Source organism: Arachis hypogaea, chromosome 18 (genome assembly GCF_003086295.3).
Source record: "Arachis hypogaea cultivar Tifrunner chromosome 18, arahy.Tifrunner.gnm2.J5K5, whole genome shotgun sequence".
NCBI classification, from domain to species: Eukaryota; Viridiplantae; Streptophyta; class Magnoliopsida; order Fabales; family Fabaceae; genus Arachis; species Arachis hypogaea.
This window is the reverse complement of record NC_092053.1, coordinates 38,944-56,433: the sequence shown is the minus strand read 5'-3', so window position 1 is coordinate 56,433 and position 17,490 is coordinate 38,944.

Here is a 17,490-nt window from a genome sequence, read left to right as displayed (position 1 = left end):
TACTTGATGAGTTAGGAAAGTTGGCCCGTTAAATCAAACTACTATTAATATGCTAAGCTACTTTCAAACCATTAATTAAACTACTATTAATAAATTTTATTTATTAATATTATTATTATCGATTATCAGTTAAAAAGGAGCGACTCTTTTTCCCTTTAATCCCATGGAGGCTTCTTGCAAGGTCTGCAAGGACAACCTCCTTGCTCATGCGTACCCCTCACAGTGGATCACTGGCCCAGTGGCCCCTGGTAAGTCCTGTTCGGTGAAACCAACGTTTTCTTAGCTTGTTCTGTCGATAAAGTTGTGAAAAAGCAAATACATATAAAGTTAAGGAGGGGGGAAATTTTTTAAAATGAAAATATTGGTTGGAAAAAGGTTAGTTATTAGTTTTTTCCGTTTATCTTGGTACTTCAGTAAATGTATTTTATTGGATAAAATAAAATTCAAATTACTACTACACATATAAATTTTTTTTGGCATACAAGTCATACAAATTAACCCTAACCCAACAAAATCAACTTACATAATACGAGCGTGAGAATTACGTTATTCTTTTTTGTATCTCACGTCCTTCTCCTCCTCTTTCTTCTTCTTTGCATTTCTCCTCTTTTTTCTTTAAGTATTTCATCTTTTAGGTAAAACACTTAAATAAACCAGGGAGTCACCAATATTACTCAATAATCCCAAAATAAAAAACATTACGTAGATGTTCCAATGCATATATTTATGTAAATCGAATTGATTTAATTCAAATTACACATTCCGATACTAAATCGAATCAATTTGATTCAAATTAATAGGGTTATTAGTAAATCGAAGTTATTTGATTCGATTTAATATATAGTAAATCGAATTAGCTTAATTCGATTTAGTATTGATACAGATTATTGACATTTACTATTTATATTAACTTTAAAACATCAGTGTCAATAAAAAAATCTATATTTTTATAAACTTATAAATTTAAAATAGAAGAATAAACGATTTTAAAAATTCACTAAAAATCATTCTTTAACTCATTAGCATCTAAACAATCATTACCAGAACTTTTGATGTTGAAAAAGTTAATATAAAATATAGCCCTCTAAGGTGGCACATGTAGGGGTGGCAAGCGGGGAAGCCCGTCCCGCCTTACTCCACCCCGCCAGAAAGGGCGGGCTGGCTCGCCCCGCCCCGCCTAGTGAGGCGATCCCAAAATCCTAGCCCGCCCCGCCTAACGGCGGGCTGGCGAGCTATGCCCGCCAAATAACCTTTTTTCTTTTTATTTTTTATTTTTAACTATTAAATAATATATATAAATGCATAAAAAATCTCTCCTATTTTTTACTTTTAACTATTATAATTTCTAAAAGTATAAACAAATTATAATTTTTATATTCACAAACATTAAAGTCTTTGTAATTATAAATATATAATAAATATAATTATAAACCAAGTTTTCATCCAAAACATAATTATAAATATTGTTCCCAAAGCAAAATAAACATAATCCAAAACATAATAATAAATATTGTCTCTAAAACAAAATAAATATAATCCAAAATACTCAATTTTCATCTTCATTCTCTTGTAAGTTGGGTTGGGAGAAGTTGGGTTTTGGTAAAAAAAATTGTAAAAATACCCTTTGCTAAAAAAATTCTAAGCCCGGCGGGGAAGCCCGCCCCGCCAAAGCCCGCGGTTTAAGCGGTACGGGTTAGGTAGGCTTTTACTATTTGGCGGTCCCAATTTTCCAGCCCAGTCCGCCTTTTTTGGCGGGTTACGCGAGCCGGCTAGGCCTGTTTGCAACCCCTAGGTACAGGGGTTAAAACTTAAATTTTTTTCAAAATCAGAAATAACAGATAGTTATACAATATAAAAAGACTAACTATATTTATACAATATGTAATTTAAAACTTTAAATATATTTTTTTAAAAATTTAAATATATTTATACAATATGTAAATTTAAAACTTTAAATTTACATATTGTATAAATATATTTAAATTTTGAGAAATAATACATTTAAAATTTTAAATTACATATTGTATAAATATAGTTAGTCTTTTTATATTGTATAACTATCTGTTATTTCTGATTTTGAAAAAAATTCAAGTTTTAACTCCTATGCCACTTGGGAGGGCTATACTTTATATTAACTTTTTCAACATAAAAAATCTTGATAATAATTCTTTAGATGATAAATTAATCAAATAAAGAATGATTTTTAGTGAATTTTTAGAAATCGTTTATTGTTCCATTTTAAATTTATAAGTTTATAAAAATATAGATTTTTTAGAATTTGAACAAAAACACAAAAATTAGATTTCTATTCTTATTCGTTTTAATTTTGTTGATATTTTATTTAAATTCAAATGGGGTATTTCTTTATTGACATTTATATTTTAAAGTTAATTAGTAAATGTCAATAATCTATATCACCGATAAATCGAATTAAGCTAATTTGATTTACTATATATGAGTTGTTCAATGATAAATCGAATCAACTAGATTCAATTTATGTAAATCGAATCAACTAGATTCGATTTACTACTCATACAATATATTTCGAATATCAATCATTGGTAATTCGAATCATATAACTTCGATTTACCAATAACCCTACTAATTCGAATCAAATTGATTCGGTTTAGTACCAGAATATGTAATTCGAATTAAATTAATTTGATTTATATAGATATATATATGCATTGGGATATCTACCTAAATTTTTTTATTTTGGGACTATTGAATAATATTGGTGGCTCATTGCTTTATTTAGGTATTTTACCCATTTTTTTATTACTGTTGTTGTTGCTGCATTTTTTTTTCTCTTCTTCTTTCTATTAATTTTGCAACTTCGATTTACCAAGATGATGAAGTAGAAAAAGATGAAGAGGAGGAAGAGGAAGAGTTTTAAATTATGCAGAATTTATGAGTACAGGTACACCGAACATTCTTAAACAATACACTCAAATATTTTCGTGTTACACCCAAATTTGCTGCAAGTACAGAAAAATATTTTCTCTAGTGTTGTATTTTTTTCTTCTTCTTTTTCTTATTTCTTTCTTATTTTTTTAGTTGAATGAATGTAAGTTCATCATCTTTCAAGTAATTTTGTAGTATTATATGTTTTTTCTTTTTCTTTGTTTGATTTTTTGTTTTTATTACTGATAATAGAATAAAATAAGAAGAAACTCGAGAAGGTAAAATAAAAAAAAAGATGAATAAAAAAAAGAAGAAAAAGAAGATGGTGATGATAATGAAAAAAAGAAAAAGAAGCAGAAGATAAGCAGGAGGGAGAATAAGAGTTTTGAATTATGCAGAACGTATCAGCATACATCATTGAAAATTCTTAAAAAATACACTCAAATATCTTCGTGTTACACCCAAATATCTTCGTGTTACACCCAAATTTGCTGCAAATACATAAAAATATTTCTTCTAATGCTTTATTTTTGTCTTTTTATTTTCTTTTTTTCTTATTTCTTCTTTTTTTGTTTGATTTTTTTTTTGTTTTTATTCTTATTAAGAAAGTAAAATAAGAAGAAACTTGAGAAGATAAAAAATAAAAAAAAAGATGAATAAAAAAAGAAGAAGATGATGATGATAATGATGATGATGATAAAAAAGAAGAAGACGAAGTAGCAAAAGATGAGGAGGAGGAAGGGGAAGAGTTTTAAATTATGCAAAATTTATTAGCACACATACACCGAAAACTTTTAAACAATATACTCAAATATTTTCGTATTACACCCAAATTTGCTACTAATAATACAAAAAAATATTTTTTAAATGTAGATTTTTACATTACATTCAATTCAAACCATCAACGATGAACAACAATTTTCACAACAAAAATATTATTCACCTACAGAATCATATACTACTAATAAAAACATTAACTAAAATTGAATCACACCTGAGCCACTTGATTGGATTCAAAACAATAATAAATTTCGTTCTGGTTTAATTGACAATCTGAACTTGAATTATTCATTATCTTCAACAACGAGATAACTGATAATAGAGGAGAATGAGGAAAAAGAATGAGAAGAAGAAATTCCTATGAAAAAAAATGAGAGGGAGGAGGAGGTGGTGTTAGTGACGACAATAACGAAAGATAGAAGAATAAAAAAGAGAAAAAAGGTGCACGTATGAATATAAATTACTTGTATAAACTTATATAAAAAAATGACTTGTATGACCATAACATTTTAATTTTAAAACCTTACTATATATATAATTATAATGATAAAGTAAAATATAAACTAGTGTATTACCGTGCAATAATATATATAAATAGTTATTTTTTATTTATGTTCTAAATATTAAAAAAAAATATTTCCATCGACATATTTAACTTATATAAATTATGTTCATAATAATGAATAAATTTTTTTATCATTTATGCAAATACTAAACAACAGTGTATAATAAACAAATTCACAAAATATTTGGATTAAATAAAAAAAATAAAATATTATTTTTGTCCTTAATATTTGGACTAAATTTTAATAATTTGATCCTTAACGTTTAAAACATTTTATTTCTATTCTAAAAAGTTTTAAACATGTTCAATATAGTCCTACTGTTAAATTTGATACTAATAGTTAGCCGAATGAGTGATGCAAACCTTAATAACATTACTACTAAGTTATATATTCTTTCATGTGTTAGAAAAATATAACCAAAACCTTTTTATAATACTTCTTCTCCTTAATTTTCTTTTTGTACAAAATTCTAAGTCCTAACAATTAATAATCAATGTTTTAAAATCAAAGAAAAAATTTTATACAAGTAATAATTGGTGAATTGATTTTACTTACATGCTAAAATCAAATGCTATTAGCTTTTCAATATACAAATTATTTGTATCAAATTTAATGTATGGTAGAACAAAATTGAATCCGCTTAAAACTTTTTTAAAATTGGATTAGGACGTTTGAAAGTTTTTAAAATTGAAATATGACGTTTAAAATGTTAGACAAAATTAGTATTCGACTCAAACATTTAAAATTAACTTTTTTTCTTTCAAAAACACATTTTCCTTTCTATTATTATTATCTCCTTTCTCCTATTATTATCACTCTGAAATCACTATACTATGATTGTTTACGGTGTAGCTTAGATCGATTTTATTACTACTTGAATTTGATCGGTTTAATTTTATTTTTAAATTATGATTAAGATTGTTTGATGATCAAATTTTTGTGTGGTATTGAATTTTACAATAAATTCTCGTTGCAAGTATAGTTTCTAAACCAACAATAATCCTTTCGTACAAAAATTTGTTTGTCATAAGTAACAAACCCCCAATAATTCAAATAACCGAAGTATTTAAACCTCGAGTTATCTCTCAAAGGAATTGCAAGGAAGTATTCTTGTTATTGGTTATGAATTGTATATTTTGGGGTTTTGGATTAAGAAACAAGAAAGGTAAATTGCAAAGGGAACAAACTAACAACTATAAAAGCTCTTGGCAAGGAATGAGAATTGGAAGTCCTATCCTTATTATCGTCCTCAATAGTGATGAGAATTGTTCATTGCTCCCACTTAGTTAACCCTCTAATTATGAAGGAAAGTCAAGTTGACGAATCAATTTGATTCCTCAAGTCCTAGTCAACTCCTAAGGAAAGACTAGCTTTAGTGGAATTCAAATCAATTAGCAACTTTCAATTATCAATCAACAAAGGAGTTTGATAACTCAAGTGTCACCAATTACTCAACTAAAGCCAAGAGGGAAAAAATCTACTCTAACATCCTTCCAAGCATTTTATCAAACACTTGGAAGGCATAAAGTAAAAGCATAGAAAAGTAATAGGATAACATTAAATCTAAACAACCACTTGCAAATATAAATGAGAACAAATGAAGGAAGAAGCAATAAACATAAAATACCTCAAATTGCATTAATATGGAAATTGAATCTAACATGGAATATTCATAAACTAGATTGTCAACATAAAGTAATCAACAAGGAAAATAAATAAACTAGAATGCTAGAACAAATAAAAGTAGAAGATAAACTAAATTAAAGGAATATTGAACCTGGATTTGAGAAGAAATAAACCTAAAACTAAGAGAAAACTTAAACCTAGAGAGAGGAGAGAGCCTCTCTCTCTAGAAACTACATCTAAAATCTAAACTTATGAAAAGTGAATAATGATTGAATGATCTCATTCTGCTCCACTCTGCAGCCTCTAATCAATGTTTTTGGGCTTGAAACTGGGCCAAAAATATCTCAGAAATCGCCCCCAACAATTTCTGATACGTACAACACGTGGCCCCGTCACACGTACGCGTCGTCCACGCGCACGCGTTGCTTGTTTGCTACACTATCCAGGCGTACGCGTCATGCACGCGTACGCGTCGCCTAACAGCAAGGCAACTATGACAAATTTTATATCATTTTGAAACCCCAGATGTTAGCTTTCCAACGTAACTGAAACCGCCTCATTTGGATCTCTGTAGCTCAAGTTATAGTCAATTAAGTACGAAGAGGTCAGGTTTGACAACTTTGCAATTCCTTCAATTTCTTGTATTCCTTCCACTTTTGCATGCTTCTTTTCCATCCTTTAAGTCATTCATGTCCTATAAACCCTGAAAATACTTAACAGACATATCACGACATCGAATGATAATAAGAGAGGATTAAACATAGCAAATTTAATGCCAAAGAAGCATGTTTTCAATCATAGCACAAAATTAGGAAGGAAAGTGTAAAACATACGAATTCTGTGAATAAATGTGAGAATAGTGGATAAAATTCACTCAATTAAACACAAAATGTACCACAAAATAGTGGTGTATCATTGTTCAAATAAAAATCAATCCAAACAAAATTGTTCATCCAATTCAATCTAAATAAAAAACCAATTAAAATCGCACTAATTTAGATTAGATCGGATTCTATTTTCTACAAAACACGTGGATTGGATTAAAATTTAAATCCACTTTCTATAATCAAACAAGTCTAATCAAAACTGCAAAATGTGATACAATATTAAAATTTAAATTTTTCATATAATATATTTAATTTGTTATATATTTTTATTTTATTGCATATTATATTATTGTTTAGAAAAATATTTATGAATATAAAATGAGATTCATTCACTTATTTGTCATGCCAACTTAAAGTTATTTCTATTTTTAATAATAAAATCTTAATTTTTTTTAAATTGAATAAATTGAATTGATTCAAACCGCAATAGTTTAGATTGGATTAGATCAAGTTTAAAAATAAAAAATTCAACTGATCTAATTCAAAGTATAATAAATTATATATTTCGAATTGGATTAATATTTCTCCAAAACTAATTCGAATTGCATGGTGAACACTCCTAATTATAACTACTACCATTTTTCCATTTTAACCATTATCTAAAAAGAAATCATAATAGACGAAAAAATACCATTAAAAATTAATTTGATCAAAGAATGAAAATTAGAATGCACGCTATAGTGCATTCATTGTGTGCGATATAGTTGGGACCATTATATAACAACACATGCAGCACAAGCACGTTCTGCAGTCATTTTTCAAATTTTTACTATTTGGATAGAGTGAACCCAAAAAAAGAAGGAAGAAAAAAGAAAAAAGAAGAGAGGAGAAAAGAACAAAAAAGATTGGTGCAATAACTCAAGAGTAATAATGATATCAGCCGTTTGAATGAAGACATACAATTTGTAGGTTACATTGATGATGATTAGGTTATTAGAACTTAATTTTTTTTCATTACGTTATAATTGTTAGTTGGTTAGATAATTGTGATAAATTTAGGATAATTCTAATATATTAGGGAATATATATTTATAAATATATAGATTAGGGAGATTTTTATATTTAAGGTAGAAATTGTTAGATTTAGACTATACGTTATAGATTAGTATAAAATAAGATAAATATTGAGTTAGTATATTTTTAGAGATGCTTTACATAATAAGTGTCATTAGATAAAATTTAATATATAAATCTTTGTATTTTGGCTAATTGTTGTAGTATATCTAGGGATGCTTTAGGTAATAGGTATTATTGTTAGTCATTATATAAATTAAGGTTAATGTATGTCCAAATAACACATAGTCAGCAGGTCCTATTTTCGAGAAAAAATGGAGACTCGGGAGTAGAGGGTCCTCCTGATGTATTGATGCCTTACTTGGAGGAGGTTGGTTTTGCCTATGTTGCTCGAGATTTTTACTTCCACAACTCGCTCCTATCGGCCTTTGTCGAAAGATGACGTGTAGAGACCGATTTGTTCCACATGCCATGAGATGAATGTACTATCACCCCCTTTATGACATTGCTTATCACCTTGACTTGCGAACGCATGGGAAGCCTGTAGGAGGTTGCAGTCGTGACACGTGGGAGATGGTTGAAGAGGCACCAAGAGCGTTGCCACAACGTCAGGAGTCGAGCGAGGGTGTGTGGCAGGTTGAGTCTTTCACCATTAAGATGATGTGGTTGAAGGCTTGCTTGAGACAGATGTCTATTAACGCTGCACCAGATGTACTCCGACACATTATATTATTAACTTGATTGGTGGGCTGCTGATGACAAATAAGTCAAGTACCTTAGTACATGTTAGATGGATGCCACTCATTGCCAATTTCAAGAGATGCAGCAGGTAGTATTCCTGGGGTTTAGCTTTGCTTGCCTGAACCTATCACTCTGTGTATGGCTATCAATGTAAAAGTGGGTAACTTGGCCGGATGCATCCTACGTATGCTTTTTTAGATTCACCACAATTTTTCAAGTTGGTTCCCAACCCTTGGGATAGGAACATGGTGCAGTTTCCATTGGCTGCGAAGTATGTCTTTATTTTGTCGAATTTAATATGTGGTTTCTATTTTGTTATATTTGCAACTGAATATATTTTGTTTTGTATATGCAGGTTGGTTGGGTTGCCACAACAGCATAGAGATGACATGGACTAGCGGCTACTCCACTAGCAATAGCAGTAGCAAATCCAAAAATCTTATAAAGTGGGGGTCGAAAACAAAAAATTGAAAGTGCCATATTAAAATTGAAAGTTTTAGTAAAAAAATAATTGTATATTTTAAAATTGTTTTAACTAAAATTAATTTTAAAAGATTCATTTATATTATTTTTTGCGTAAAATGCTAATTTTTATCCTCGTTATAAAAGATATGGCATAAATAATATAAATTTGTTTCTCTAATATTTTTAATATATGTATTAAAAATAAATTAGTGAATATAATATATAAGATATATTCATATTAATAAATAATTTATTTAATATATTCTGATTTTAATATCATAACAAATATTAATCTAATTTAGTTTTATGTATATATTTTCTTATTACATTCAATTAAGAATTATCATAAAAATTAAAATATTTTTATATGATAATAGATGGAAGAATTACAAAAACAAACAAAAATTAGAAAGAACAAGAAAAGAATTTTATTGAATAAAATAAATTTAAAATGCATAAAATAGTATTTGAACCCATGTTTTGAAATACATTCTTTCAAGCATTAAACTAGTAGATATATTGTTAAAAGTTCTATACAACATATAATATATGTTTTTTAAGTTTCGAAAATTTGGGAGGGGGATGGCCTACGCTGTTCTTTCTAGTTCTGCATATGGGCGGTAGCAGTTGGACTTAGTCCCTTATAATAGGATATTTAAGTTTACATATAATATACTTAGTAAATTTTGTTTCCATATGCTCATATCTAAGCTGATTTAAATATACGTTTGTATGTTGTTATGCAGTTTCAGTGGACACCTTACTATGACACATAGGCACTGCAGGATATTATTCTTTAGTGGGTGCATAATGGCAAAGACCGAAGAGAGAGGCTAACACATATTGCAGTGGTCCCTTTGGTCTGTTTTCATTTCGTTGAGTTTGATCACTCAGTTCGAGTTATTCGACAGTTAGTAGTGCACAATATTTACCGAAGATGCCAGTAAATGTTGATTGGAGGACAAATGGTGGCTGATGGAGCTTGCAGTGTGGTACTCAGTATGGAGAGACTGTTTCGAGGCTTTGCTACAGGCGATGGTGTTACCAACGAAAGACCTACAACCTTCGTGACCGTATTTCACCTGGTGGTACAGGATGTGCCGCATGCGTTTCTTGTCATAACACGACGCTCACCTTCTCCATTTGTTGCCAGATGACGCTCCACTGGAGGTCTCCCAAGTTGTTGGCTTGTTGCTTCATCCATATGCTTATGATCTTTGGCATATGCATAACCGTGCTCGAACAAGAGTGAGAGGGCGTAGACAACTTAGACATTGAGATGATCCTCAGTAGGAGAATGATGTAGAGTATCAAAGATAGGAGGATGTTCATGATGGTGATGGCATCAGGGACTCTGATCGAGATGATATTCCTAGGCACTCGGTCTTTGAGTTGGGGTCATCGAGTGGAGTTGGCCATCAGGCACATGCAGATGGGTCCGGTGGGCAGGGGATGCGACAGACCTTGAGATGAGTATAGGCAAGATATACGTCGTATGTCGTACCACATATGAGGAGATGGCTTGTATTGCTGCGTAGTATCATCACACCCGACCTGCAGGTAAACATGAGGTTTTCCCTACTGGTGTTTCAATACCCATTGTTCAACCGCATTTAGCAACCATGGAAGCTGGTTGTACGACTCTTTCTAATTTTTATAGATTTTAACATTGCATTTTGTTTCACCAACCAAACTTTCATGTACGACAGCTTAAATCTGTAGCTCTGCTCAACTATCCTTTGTAATACTCTAATAAAAATGAAAAGATTACCTAAATTGATGAATATGTCAACCAATTTTAGATTTGTTATAATAATAACATCATATACATGTAACAATTTTTCCTGAAAAATATGCAAAAATTTAAAAAAACAATCATCTTCTATTATGAAAAAGATCAATTTGCATATCAGGTTGCTATCGAGATTTGAATCATCTTGGGACATAGTTGGTGTCAAGTGTGTGTGCATAGCCTCATATTTATGAACCTCCCAATAACTAAGATTCTATCTATATGCAATTCAAATGCTCCACCGACAACCTACAACATAATGATCTACATCGACAATGATACTTCAAATAATCAAACTCAAGAATCTAATATTGTACACTTCGACAAATGCTGTAGTTCTTGACTGTAAGGTGAATGGACTCTCTGCTATAGAATCTATGGCCAACCCTTAGTTCCACGCTCTTATATGTGTTATAGTTGTCAGCTCCCCCCATACCAAAAGGCATCGGCTCCACTTGCATAGCATCCAGGTCCAATGTCAAATAATGGATTGGAAGTTGGGCTCAGGTACCAAGTGGTAACAATGGTGGCAATTTAAGCTGTGGGGAAGTAAAAGACCATAATTGAGTTTCTGGGACAAACTTTGTATCTTCATCGTGTCATTATCAAAATCAAATTGGACCCATTCCTCGTTTAACTCAAACTCTTCAAAAAACAAATCAGTTTCAGGTTTCGGAATTCAGAAAGAAGACTGAATTCTTATGGAGAATTCGGTTCTTCCCATATGACTAGGTCCTGCTGCACATGTTAGGACTGCACATGAGGAAGAAGAACTACTGTCAACCTCCGCAACTTAACACAAAGCTCCATCACTTGTTCAGTGACAAGCTTTCCATAGCAATCGAATAGAGCTCACATATGATCGTTATCCATTAGCCACAACAACCTTATATCGAATATTTCTCATGGCATCTAGTGAAATGCACCGATATCCAATTTTTTGAATATGCTTAATTCCAAGCATTCCAATCTTGAGTAAAATCAAACTTTCAAACTCTATCAACGAATGTAACCCAACTATACATGACAACAGAATTACAACATTCAAAATGTACACTGTAACACTCTAATTAGCCTAAGCCTTACCTTCGTCATAAAGCAAATGTTAATTAGAGGTTACGACAGTTCTAAGGTTATACATATATTATATAGAAGGAATTAATAATATCTAAAAACTCGATGAAGAATATAGCTCAAAACAGGATTTCAAAAGCGCAATACGTACTAACAAAACTACTGACTTAAAGCATAAGAAACATGTTTAGAATAACAAGACATCATAATATAGTAGTATAATATCATAAGACACTAGCCACGACTCGTGGAGTTTAAGCCAGCTAGCCATATATAGACCATGTATGAAACCAGATAGTAAAAACAGCTTATACAAATTTTGTTCTCTCAATACAAGCCTCTAGGCCAAAGCAAAATACAAAAGTGAGAGACATATTCAAATTACATCAAAGACTCAAAAGAAGTATCCGGATCCTCCGCTTCTGTCACAAACCAGATAACTCACCAAGGTGGGTTGCAACCTGCATTTGAAAAATACAACAGAAATATGGTATGTGAACCGGAGGTTCTCAGTATGGTAACAGTTCCCAGTGATGTAGGATATAAGACCCCGGGACGCTAAAGGCAATCCTAGACTCCATATCTGTCACAAGAATTCAAACTTAAAGCATACTAAACCAAAACAGCATAATATGTAATTCCTTAATACAACTTAAGCCGTATTACCATAACAGCGTAATCTATCTTAGGAAATTTCTACTCTAATCAAACACCGTTGTCCCACAGCCTTCACCAACCGATTCGCCATGCGATCCCGTCGCCACAACCTTCCGAACCTCCTCAGCTCCAGCAAAGCACAAGTATATACAATACAAGTAAAACACAAGTAGAGGCATATACAACAATTAATACAAGTAGCAATTAGACATGTTTAACAGATAGGGAGAAATAATATCAAGTCGGCAAAGCATACAAACAGGTAGAAAATGCATATGATGAATGCCTGCCCTACTGGCTGTGATATCACATTGTCGGTTCAACTGCCAACCTGTCACATCTCCATGGAGATGTTGCCCTTCGGATTCATGGTGTGGGAACCCTCGAGATATAGTGCTCGGATCACTATCCAGGGTTTTGCGCCTGTACGCTCTGATGATCCGAAGGGATGCGAGCGGGATCTATTGCCACCGACTTCACATCTAAGCGCAAGCGGGACGAACCACCACCCTTACGCCGCCGCCGCTACCTCGACAGGCGGGATCCAACCTCGGCCCCTGCCAGGCGCATAGCATCTCATAATCTCAATGAAAAGTGATACAGTGGTTTTCAAAAACATTTTTAGTACAAGGTGGATCCATCACTTCATTCAGAGTCCTCAACTCCTTTCAACCACTGTTCATGCACATTTCAGTTCCTTAATTTCGCATCTCATCCATCAACCATTCATCACACCTCATCAAACCTTCCAAGTACAACAAAAACCTAGTACTCCGTTTGCTAACTTTTTCCCAAATAATAGCATCTAAAACCCTTAAACCATTTCCCATGTTTGAATACCCAAAAATATGCCCAAAAGTCTTAAAAAGGTGTTATAGAAGCTTACAACCTCGTCGGGAAGGTGAAATAGTTGAAAACAAAGCAAAATTTGAGAAACAGGACGTGTGCGTGCGCACGCCCAGAAAAATTTTAAAAGTGTGCATACGCATAGGGGTGTGCGTACGCACAGGTGTCAAAACATACAAAGGTCTATTCACTTGCACAACCTGTGCCAGCGCCCCTAACAAACTGGCCTCCCCAACGTGTGCGTGCGCACATGTTGCAATTTTTCTATTGGTGTGCGTGCGCACAAGCTGTGCCAGTGTTGCAAGCAGACTGCCTGCCTCTGCGTGTGCGGACACGCAGGTTGCCATTTACGCATAGTGTGCGTGTGCACATACCAGAAAACTCAGAATTTTGTAACTTTGCAGAATTTTCAGATTTTCAACACCAACTTTAAATGATCATAACTTCCTCTACAAAATTTCAATTTTCACAAACTTTATACCGATTTAAAGGGTTTTCAAAGATATTTAATTCTAAATAAATTTCAACCAATTTTAAAAACCAGGGCAAAAGTTATGATCAGACAAAATTTACCAAAATTCCACTTTTACACAAAATCACAATTTTCACAATTGCTTTGTAAAACACAACTAAAGCCAAACCAAACCATTCCAAATTCCACTTTTCATCAAAATCAACCCTCTATGTCATATTACACCAAATTCATCACATTTTTCCTCATCCACCACATGAACATCAATATATCTCATATGTCAAACTTCATTAACAATTTTTCAACTACATTACCCATCAATAAACACCAATACCACTTTTAGTAACATAATTTACTCCTCAACTTCACAAATCAATAATCATCATCATATCACTTTTAATCATCAATATCAAACTCAAAATCATCATTTCATCAAGAATCATCATACAATTACATCCAACAACTCATCAACTATTCAAATCCAATCCTATCTTATGGGTCACTAGCCTAAGTGTCCATGAATATTATATACTACATAGAGAAAATTGAAACCATACCTTGGCTGATTTCCAATTAGAACCAAATGAGCTTTCAACCACAATCCAACCACCAAGGTAGCTCCAACAAGCATCAAACTCACAATAATCAAGCTATATACATATAAATCACCACAAAATTAACCTAGGACTCAACATAAATCAAAAGTTCACAAGAGATCAAAGCATCTTACCTTTTCCAACAGATTTAGATGGCAAAACCTAAAGCTAAGCAAGGATTAGAGTGAACCTAAATACCAAGAATCACAAAAACTCACTTAACCAAAAACCTTAGTACCCGAAATTTTGGAGAGAAAAACTGAGAGGATTTCGAGCTTACCTCTAGAGTTTCTTGGATAGGTATTGTAGAGCTCTTCACAAGGAACGCGTAGTCGCTGACGGCACGCAAATCGGAGCTCTATAGCTCAAGATATGAGCTTGGGAAGATTGAGGTGAAAAGGGTTTTCTTCTTCCTCTCCTCCCTCTCTCAAATTCTGAAGTGTGTGTGTGTTTACGAGGTTATGGTTCATTAAATGAACCTTTATATATGTTGGACTTGGGCCCAACTTTGGCTCGGTTCAACCCGTTAGCGTTTTAAGCCCGTTTGGCCTAACTTCGGCTAAACCTTTAAAATTAATGTCCAGTTTTTCATTTCTACTATTTTTCTAAGCTTTTTGACCGTTTCTATATTTTCTTGCGCATCACTGGGTAGACTTGAACCGGTTTACCGGTTCAATTGTCGATTCGCAGTTTTTCACAGTTTTTCGCAGAAAACACATTTTCTGACTTGGAAAGACCCACTGAGTCCATAAATGATGTTTAAAACCTCAAATTCTCACTCTAACTTTCCGGAATCAAATTTGGGCAATGTAACCACTTAATTAACTGGTTCAATTAATTGCGGTTCTTACATACACCATCATCTTTGCGTAATATTATTGCATTCGGATACACAATAATTACCATACGCTCACTAGCCATTTTATAGGATTTGTGTTTGAGAGGAAATATATAGAAACGATGAATGGTGAACGTTATTGGGAGGGAGGAAGAATATATATAACAATCGTTTGAGAGAAGTCCCGCTACAATATCGCGGGCAACGCAACCGCTATAGCATTCTAACACAATAACGTTATCATAGACTGCACTATAGTGCTATAGCGTTTGAATGATTGCGTTATAACTTCTTAGCTTATGTCGCAGTTCTTACCTGTGCTATTGTTGTCTGTGACATAGTAACATAATATTCGAAACAGTACAAAATTTAAGGGTAAAGTATATTTTTTTGTTCTTAAAGTTTGCCAAAAATTTTAAAAACACTCCTAATTTTTATTTTTGTTTCAATTTTATCCAAAAAATTTCTGATTTTCATCAAATATACCATCGATAGTTAAATTTTCTAAAAATTTAGGACTAATATAGCAATAATATATGACAACTGTTTTCAGTTTACTTGTGTTGATGGTTGTTTTTGTAAAATTGTTATTGAATTAGCCCTAAATCTTTTGAAAAATTAGCTGCTAGGGAGTATATTTGATGCAAATCGAAAATTTTTAGGGCAAAATTAAAATGAAATAAAATTTAAGAATATTTTTTAGATTTTTAATGAACTTTTAAAAACAGGCTTAAAGTGTAAATATAATTTTTTATTTATTAAAAAAAAGTCAAAAAATAAGGTGATTTTAAATATTAGAAAGAAAATTAAAATTTGGCTTCAAGACTAAGGTTCAATTTGGGTAAACAACTTAAATAAGCTCTTTTGAAAAAAGAGCTTAAAGTATAAGAACTTTTATTAATAGCAGCTTATAAATAAGTTATTTTGTATTTGAATTTTTAGTTATAGAAGTACTTATTTTAAAGTTATAGCGTTTGAATAAATAACTCAAAAAATATAATTTTATTTTCACAAAAAGTGGATATTAAAACAACGACAAATACTTTTCAATATTGAATGTTGATTTTCTATAACCTAATCACTAAGATTACAATTATTTAGACAATTAATTCTTTATTTGCTCTCTTATTAGTTCCATTTTTTAGGTAGAAACTGGTTCTTTTACTTCATCTTCACCCATAACGGTATTCTTGTATGTAGTAAATAGTAATAAAATTTTAATTCACAATAATCTTGATGGCAATGCCAAAGAAATTACTGTGTAGTTAGTGTTTCCTATTTTATTGTGTATGATATGGTAGATAAAAATAAAAAATAAATGTGAAATGTATATCAATGTATATTTTGTTGCTTTTTTTATTTTTTTACTTATATTAGAATTTTCTTCTCTTGTATTGGGTCAAGAACTTGTTATAACTAACTATAAAAATAATAGCAGCCATATAAAAATAAAATCACATGGAAAAAAAAATTTAAACTGAGATTTTATACCACACACAATGTTAAATACAAATTTAATAATAAAAATAGAGTGGTTAAATGATAAAAAAATTGGAAGGAATATATGCAAGAAGTGATTCAGATATTTTCAACAGATAAATCATTACGTGAAAATGATGGTAAAATGGCAATGCTTCTAACAAATGGAATCTTGGGTGAAAATAGTGGTGTGTGGTCTGTATTTCCAGTATTTTAGTATTTTTTTACATAGACAAGAATAAAAGTAGATTTTTTTTTGTTTTGAGGTCATTTCTTTCCAGGAAAATGATAAAATGCCTTATCGAGGAGAAGTATCTTTTTGGGAAGTTAAAATTTTTTTTAAAGTAGTGCCAAACACACACGTATACCGTGAATTTTCATAACTCAAAAAAAAAAAAACTTCTGCTACTTTTCAAACGGGCTCTATGTGTTTATTTGGATACTAATAGATAAAAAAAGATATTTTAAAATGAATTTTTTTAAATGTATTTAACAAATTTTTAATAATAAATATAAAAATACTAAAAACACCAAAAAATATATTTTTTAAAAAAATTACAATTTATATATTTTTTTAAAAATTTAAATTTTTTTTCACTTAATAAATGAAATTTTTTTATTTTATTTAAATATAATTAATAAATAAATTTTTTTATATAAAATATTTAAATATAAAATTATTTTTATTTTTATAAAAGATCTTTTAAAAAAATATCATTAAAAAAAACTTTTTCGAGCGCCCAGACCCAGTAG